At 46.2% G+C, this 8877-nt stretch overlaps 1 non-coding gene across 1 annotated transcript; it reads right to left on the reverse strand.

Annotated features, from left to right (window-relative positions):
- Positions 1-8026: 8026 nt before the first annotated feature.
- Positions 8027-8133, reverse strand: LOC136514680 (small nucleolar RNA R71). Its single transcript, XR_010773820.1, has one exon. It is a non-coding gene; the product is annotated as a small nucleolar RNA R71 (small nucleolar RNA).
- Between the last annotated feature and the right edge of the window lie 744 nt (positions 8134-8877).

Raw genomic sequence — 8877 nt, forward strand, 5'->3', positions numbered from 1 at the left:
AGTGGCACCTGCCGTCTTCCTCTTCTTTCGGGCCAGCTCATCTACTGCTACCCTCTTCCCCTAGACTTTCTCTGACAATTGGGGAGGACTCTCCATCCGACCAGTGTCCGCGCCTCCAAACTCTAACAAGGCACTGATGGCACCTTCCTTAGGCTGAGTTGGTGGCCGAGCATCTATTGCCTGTGGCCACTCGCCCCTCGGCACACCCGAGAAGTACACCACTCGTTCCTACGAATGGATCTTTTCATAAGCGAATCAGTTCACTACTCCGCAATGGCATAGGATAAAAAAGGATTAGGAACACACAGATGAGATGTTTACCTGAGGAGGCAGGTTCATGTAGTTAAAGGGTCTCATCTGCCTGGACACGCTAAACGAGGCAAACAGAGCGAATAGCTCTGTGGCCCACTCTAGCACATCATCTCTCGATAGCATCTCCATCCTCTCTTGGGTGCCATCGGTGTCCCCCTTGAAGTCAAAGCCCATGTGGGCCCTCTCTAGATGCGGCGCACTATAAAGCTCGCCACCACTAGTCCACCATTCATCTTTATGCCCTTTATCAGGCTGAGGAGCTCCCTCACCTAATCCATATCAGCATTGCTTGGCCTCTCCAACCAGATTTTCTGGCTCTCTAGGATGTGTTCAGCAGCACAGTGAGGTACTCGCCCACCATTCCATCGCGTAGTTGAAGATACACGCTGCTGACCACCATGGAACCACCGCCACCTTTCTTCTTCAACCAGAATAGTTGACATAAGAGGTTGAAGTGGGAAACAATCCTGAGATATGCCTCATAGAAATGAATGAAAATCGAAATGTGCAAGATGGTGTTTGGGTGGAGATTGCATAGACTGACTCTCTAGAACTCCAATAGATCCCTCAAGAAAGGATGAACAGGAAATCCTAACCCATGCTAGAAGTAATCCTCAAATACTATAGCTTTGTCAGTATGAGGCATTAGGTAGGGCTCACCGCTGGCCGGCCGCCATCCGGTGGTGACGCGGTTAGGAAGAACGCCCGCCTCCACCATCCTATTGAGCTCTGCCTCCCCCGTGCATGATGGCACCCACTCTTCATCATGGTAGACTCTGGCGCTTGCCTTCTTCGGGTTACCAGCTCCCTTCTTCGGCGCCATCTCTCAGATTTGGTTTGTGATTGGTGGCGAAAATGTGTGTGAATATGAATCTAGAAGCACGAGGGCTAAGGAGGAACATGAAATGGCAAAGTGGCAAAGGTGGGAGCGTGGGGTGTGGCGGCGTAGTTATAAAGCACTCCCCCACCCCTTTTGCATTCAAGGGTTTTTGGGAAATCGCTCAATGATTTGTGCCTCTCCGCATTCTCTAAAATAGCATGGTGGGCCGTTACCTAGGCTTTCGTGCAACTACAGCCCGTATCGCCCATTTATCGCTGCAAGTTGTTACTGCTCACCGAATATTCACCGACTTCTCCGCCATCTGTTATGGCTCAACAATTACTACTGTACAGCCATTACTCTGGTTTTTTCTCCGTGATTTGTTTTCTTCAAGATTTCCACTTGTGGCTCGGGGACTATGTCATCAATACAACTTGGTTCCTCACCACACTAGGGACTTTCTTATGTTGACCATTTCTAACCCTGGCACCATGTGACCATGTCACCTACTGTCAGGCTCGGAGACTAAGTGGGCACACTTTACCTTGCAATGAATGTGCTTTTCTCATTTTAGGGTTACACCCAGGGACTGGCTACCTGCTCGACTGGTTTTGTGCTTTTCTTTATTTTGGACCCTAGCACCACATGACTACGTCACCTAATGTCAGGCTCGGGGACTAAGTGGGCACACTTCACCTCGCGGTGAGTGTGTTTGCTTTAATCTGGAAGACTCCGCGCCTCCCAAAGCTAAAGAAGACTATCTCCTTTTCTCATGGTCGGACTCTAAGTGGGCACACTTGGTCCACTGTGAGGAAATTTTTTATTTTGAACTTGAGCTCCTTACATCCTTATGGCAAGCCTAACTTGGGATACGCTGCTCGATGACGGTTCACGCTGCTCGGCGATAGTTCACGTTGCTCGATGATGGTTCACACTGCTCGGCGATGGTTCATAGCTGCTCGGAGATGGTTCACACTGCTCGGACGATGGTTCACAATTGCTCGACAACTCATCACGATGGTCAGACCATGAGTTTGACTGCTTAGCTTTGTTTGCACCTGCTCGGACAAGCTCAAGACGGCGTTGCACAACAGATACAAGGTGCTCGAGGACTAGCTGTGGGGGGTATGACCTCAAATACCCATGGCAGACCACATGGGCTATGCCCCCAAGGGCAGCCTAGCCCACAAGATGAAGCCTTGCGAGGCACGGCACTGCTCGGTGCATCCCTCAAGACACCGGGAAGATATCCTGAAGATACTATGAGATCTATTAGGATACGTATGATCCCATGATTCCTGTAATCTGTTATTACTTTCCGGTTATCTCCTAGATCTAACCGACTTGTAACCCTACCCCTTGGACTATATAAGGCGGACAGGGACCCTCTCCAAACACATGCAATATCATATGATAGCCAATACAATCCAACAGACCATAGGAGTAGGGTATTACGTCATACTAACGGCCTAAACCTGTCTAACTCATGTGTTTCTGTTGCCTTCTTGTTCTCGATTACACGCATCTCTACCGATCAATCTACCTTTGTGGGATACCCCTTGGATGACTGTCGATAATATTCTATCGACACTCATATCTAGTTGTTTACCAACCAAACATTGGCCTCTAGCTTCTGTATTTGCAGGTTGGCGTAGTCCTCATACACCACATCAACCCAGTCTCCTCGCTTCAAGAAGTTATGGGTCATAGTTGCTGGATCATCCCATGGGTGAGTTAGGCTCCTGGGGGATCTACTCTATCCCCTCGATGGCTTTCCCCAAGGGCCCCAGGACATCTTTAAGATGGGGTAGCTTGGGGCCCCTAGACTCATTACAAGAACGGCCCTAGGGAGACTAGATACTTGCTCTACCCTAGGGCCCAACCCCAATATCAACGGGGATGCCAAGGGGCTCGACACTTGTTGTATGACTGCTCCAATGCCTTCAACTGGTGCTGTCACTCGTCAACCCCCAGCGCCATCACCTGCCCGAGCTTCGTCTGCCCCAGGTTTTGTGTCTGACCCTCCTCCACTTTCACCTTCGGTATTTGTGGGGGCAGTAGGAGGCGTCGTGCTATGGGACATGTCTATAGCTTTGACCAGCTATAGGGGCTTGGTGGATGGCTTGCTGCTCCACAAATATTTGTTTCCCACACAACTCAGACGCAGACGTCAAGATTGCAAAAAAGACTTCAAAAATGATTACTTACATGTTGGATTGCTTGATGGTGCCCTTGATTTTGCATGGCCCACTAGGGCCACCCATCTCAGTGCTTAGCATGGTTGTTTTCTCAAAACCTAAAGGCACCGGGCTTGCATCAAGGGTCGTCGGGCTGGCGGATGCGTCATCTTCAGCCTAAGCCCCTTGCTCATGCTTGGGGACTTTGTCTCTAGTCTGGTCGGTAGGGCTTTCTACTGGCCGACTAGGGCTCCTCTACCGGCTGACTAGAGATTGTACTTCTTTCGCTGGGGGAAGGGGGCAGTGCTGCTCGATGAGCGGCCCTCGTCGTCAGCGTCTCCCCATCCTCTGAGTTGTTGTCGTCGCTCTCCATCCCTCTAATGAAAGCCTAGCGCTTATAGGGTGGAGAGTCCCTGATGTTTATCCCATGATCTCCATGAGGTGGTGTTGGGGCCTTCCTCTTCTTCTTCCTGGTTGGCGCCTCACGAAGTGGCTACTTGCCACTCCACAGGTTATGCCGACTAGGGCTCAGGGTGTCCTCCCGCTTGTCTAAAAAATCGGCCAGCGTGCCTCCACTAATCACTGATGCGATGTCAGCAATGCTCCACTACCCTTTGTATTTGTCTTCAGATGTTAGCCATGTCTCATCTAGAACATCGGAGATATACACCTTTCGGTCCTGCTTGGCAAATCAATGAACACATGTTATGCATACAAATATCAATGACAAACAAGCAAAAGTCATTCAGCTTCAATCACCTATGGGGGTAGGAACATCAAACCAAATGCCCTTTATGGATGCCTTTTTCCCCGGGGCATCTTTATTGTGAAGAATTTCGACACTCGTCGGTCAAGCTTTTTAGGCACCTCTTGGAAAAATCTTTGTCCCAGAACTCATACGTGGGATGAGACCTTTCTTTACATGGTTGGATTCGATGGCTGATGAAATTTTGAGTACACTCAACTCCATCGAGGTTGGCACGAGCAAGGAGGTCAAGGATTTCCTCCACTTGGACCATTTCGTCACCACTAGGTTTCACCGACTAGTTGGGGGTTGGATTTGGTGGGGTGTCAATATCTGTGGAAAGTCCATCATCTATGTTTTTGGTGTAAAACCACTTTGATTTCTCCCATTTATTGGAGGTACTAAGAGGGACCCGTTTGTACTCCAATGCCTTCCCATCCCGTAGCACAAGATAGGTTGCTCTGACAACTTTGGATCTAGCAAAAGATTTTAGTTGGAAGAAATAGTGGGAGAGATTGAAATGTGGTTCTATGCCAAGATAAGCTTCACACAGATTGATAAAGATAGAAAGATGGAGTATGCTATTTGGGTTGAGATGAACAAGAGCTATGCCATAGTAAACGAGCAGCTTGCGTAGAAATGATGTGTAGGAAGCCCAAATCCCCATCGATAAAATTCCTCAAAAACAACTATTTCTCCTTCACGAGGATTTAGGAAGTGTTCACCTACCGTGGGGTGCCAACCAGCCATCGATTCATTCGGAAGGACCCCATCCATCACCATCTCGTCCAAGTTCTCTTGGGTACTACTCGATGGCACCCACTCCTTGCTATGGGGATTCACGGTGCGTGACTTCTTCTGTGGCGCCATTGAAGTGGATCTAGATCTAGGGACTCTCTGCGCTCAAATCACTCCATGAGCAGGCTTGGGTGTAGGCGGTAGATGGTGAGTAAGAGATGAGCAGAAATGGCAGTGGCAGAGTAGGAGATGTTGTTCGAGGAAGAAGACGGACGGAGGAAATGTGCAACTGCTAGTGTGGAGTGGAGTGCGCCACGCTATAGGTGGGTGGGCTTTATAATGGTTCACCCCTACCCTTTCATCTCTAGGGTTTTTAGGAAACCGTGACATGCCACATGAACTTGCTCCCGCACTCACTGCGCCACGCACATGCGTTCACCCACAATCAATGCGCGTCGTTCCGTTTTCTCTACGGTCTCCATTAAGTGGGCTGTTTAACAGGCCATGGTGTTTCCTTTGGTAGGAAGATAACAACGGGTGACCCGGTTTCTCACATTGCTCTGTTGATTGCTGCATTGATTACTCCATAAAGAATTGATGGCCCACGTAGGCCATTTGAAGAATACAAGTGTTTCTCTTGACTGGCATTAAACTTTCAAGGTTTTTCTTTGACCCTGCTATAAGATTTATTCTTCACCTTCTAGCAGGCTCAGGGACTAAGTGTACTGGCTTCTTGATCACTTGATTTCTTAGCTATGCTGGGGAATGATGGTATTCTTAGCTACACTAAGGACTGCTCATTTTACTTTAAGACCCTAACTCTAGGTGTATTCTCCACCTAATCTCAGGCTCGGGGACTACATTGTGTGCAATGCACCTTGCGATGCATGTACTCATTCTTCTTCATGATGTTTTGACCACGTCAAATCTATCACTTATTGCCATTGCTCTATTTTGATGATCATGTCATCAGCGCAATCACAATTGGCACTTAAGTGTGTACACTTCACCGACCAAGAATTTTCAAATTTTCATCTTGACCTCCTTACATCCTATTGGTTAGCCTCACTTGGATAAGTTCGAGATCTACTAGCTGTTTCATCTGGTCGGTAGCTGTCCTCACAGGTTAGTAGGCCAGATAAACTGGTCGGCGCTTACTTTCACCGCCTAGGCCACCAGTTAAACTGGTCGGTTTTCATCTTCACCGCTCAGATCGTCAGTCAACCTGATCGGCTTCATGACAAATGTTGATGGTCACTAAACACCTATTCTAGCCATCAACAATGCATACATTTCAAAGGAAAATCAACAAGAAATGAAAAGATTTGGTTTATTACTAATGGAATTCCACTTGTACATGAGATCTATTTGAATGTAGGAAAAACAGTGAAAAAGGTGGAAAACTTGCACCATGGAGGCAAATGGATGTGGCAGGGGCTCTGGGCCCACACTGCCACACCGGCCGATAGCCAAATGGCGCCACCTGGTGCCACCCTATCCCCGTCCATGTCATCAATCCATGGGATGCCTCCTACAATATATCACAAGCTTCCATTTGATGTCAGTTTGAGCAGTGGCCATGATTCACTCACCATATGTCCATGGGCCCATTGTCATCCTCTTAGAGGCCACCAACCGATGTTGCAACCGCCTCCAGACCAAATCTTCACATGTGCTAGATTGGGAACCACCATGGGGAGCCAACCAAGACCCTACGATGCAAAGGCGGTGCATCGAAGGGCTAGGCGGCGCCCTCACTAGGCCGCCCGGTGCCCAAGGAAGTTGTACCACCTCTCCACTACCTACAAATACCCCCCTTGCTCCTTAGTGCTATAAATACAGGTGTTCCCTGTAGTTGTAAAGTGTCCCAAGTAGAATCATTCTCTCTACTCCTAAGCTTAGGTTAGTGGCGAGAGTGAGAGTGAAGAAGTGAAGAGCTAGGAGCTTAGGAGGAGTCCTCAGGAGTCTCTCTGTAAGCTCTTGTAAGCTACTCTTGCTTTCTATTTATATTTCCTTTAGTACTTGTCTTCATTTTTAGCATTTACTTTATTGCAATTAGAGTAAAGTAGTGTTGTGAATAGGTGTCAGGTGGTGACAGCCCTGTCCATCCTCTGTATTCCACCACGTTGGAATTAGTTATTAAATCATAGGGCTTGTGGTGCTTTGTGCCTAATCAACCTTTGGGTGAGTTTAGGGCAGGTATGCCCCAAAGAATATTCATTGCTCACTTGCTAGACAATTGATAGGATTAGAATTAAGATAGTACTTCATTTATCTTCACCTACTCTGTGACCATAGTAGTAGTAGTAGTCTTTCTCATTTTATTATTTTAGTTTAGTTTACTTTCATTTGTCCCATTACATTTGTGTCTAGGAAATTCATTTGAACTTAAGTGATCATTTATCTAAGTCATACTACGCCTTCTCTGTGGAAATAAATACGATACTTGGTTACTCCCAAGTGAAGTGCTACATCGACATAATATGTGCGCTTGCAGAATTAGTCCAATAGTCATAAGAAATATCAACAAACATTTCTAGCGCCATTGCTGGGGAAGGCATTGGCCTAGATATTTGCTTAGTGTAGTTCTAGTGATTTTTCCTAGTTTAGATTCACGTTTGCTTTGTAATAGACAAAGTCAAGCATGGGTGGATTCAATTTGCCGGAAGTTTTTCAGAATGATCCTGAGGCTATCCTTCGAAGGGCAAGAGCTAGTCTCACCCCTCCTTGGAGAAACCTCATTTCGATCCATCCAAATCCTCCACAAACTGACCTAGTCTGTTCAGAGATTCCAATTGAACTATTCCTTTCTAAACTCCACCCATTGAACCTATTCATCCTAGCAGTATTGCATCAACCAATTCTAGTGCAACTATTAAGATGATTTGTGATTATTCCTTCCCTACTATCTCCAATGTAGTTGTAGGACCTAATATTCTTAGCAGAAAAGAAGAGTCCGTACTCAAGCCCGCACTTATAACCATGGTGCGAGCTAGCCCTTTTCATGGCAAACCTTCTAAGGATGCCAATGCTCATCTTTAGAACTTTCTAGAGATTTGCAACACAATCTCCATTAGAGGAGTCACACAAGATGCCATTCGACTCTGACTTTTTCCTTTCTCATTGCTCAAAAAGGTGAAGCATTGGTTTTATACCAACACGGGAACCTTGAATACGTGGGAGAAGTGTTCAAATGACTTCCTCGTCAAGTTCTTTCCCATTGGTAAAACCAATATTCTTTGTAGCAAAATTTCTAACTTCCAACAACAAGCCCGAGAACCCATTCTGGAGGCATGGGAGTGACTCCAAGAGTACGTTCAAGCATGCCCTCATCATGGAATGGAGGATTGGTTGCTCATCCAAAATTTCTATCATGGACTTTCAAAGGAGTCCCGACAACACCTTGATGCTACTGCCAGAGGGGCATTCTTTTCCCTAATGGTAGGTCAAGCAAAAGAGTTGATCGTCAAGATGGTAGAAAACCAAGGATGGATAGAGGAGCATCTCAAGGGTATGACCCATAGTTATGAGGTTAATTCTGTATCTATGGAATATCTTTTGAGTAAGTTAGAAGAAAGAGCAAATTGGAAGAGTATCACGCCTGATTTTCAAAAGAGAACCAAGCACTCATCATATGTGTGCCTAGGAAGTCCACACATATAACAATAGAATATAAATATCAAGAATAGTGTTATATATGCCTATTATTCATGTAATGGACTTATAGCTTGAAGTTCGGTATTCATGATTTGACTTCCGTGTAATATTAGCACTTTGCATGTTGTTTCACTATGGGTTGAACTATAATGAAATTCCAGTTTTGTTTTACTGGTGGGTTATGACATGCATGTTAACGCGCTGCGAGCACGATAAGTGATCAAATTGGTGATGTCATGTTGCGAGAATGAATTATTATGCCTCTGTTTTATTGTATGAATTTAAGATTCCCTCTAGTAATTTCAGCTTGGCATGATTATACAATTCAACTGCAATTTCTTGACATCATCTAATAATCACTTATTGTTGCAACTTTGTAGATGACTCGCACTCGCACTGGAGTAGGCACTAGCTAAGGTGGCAATGAC

Source organism: Miscanthus floridulus, chromosome 16 (genome assembly GCF_019320115.1).
Source record: "Miscanthus floridulus cultivar M001 chromosome 16, ASM1932011v1, whole genome shotgun sequence".
Lineage (NCBI taxonomy): Eukaryota > Viridiplantae > Streptophyta > Magnoliopsida > Poales > Poaceae > Miscanthus > Miscanthus floridulus.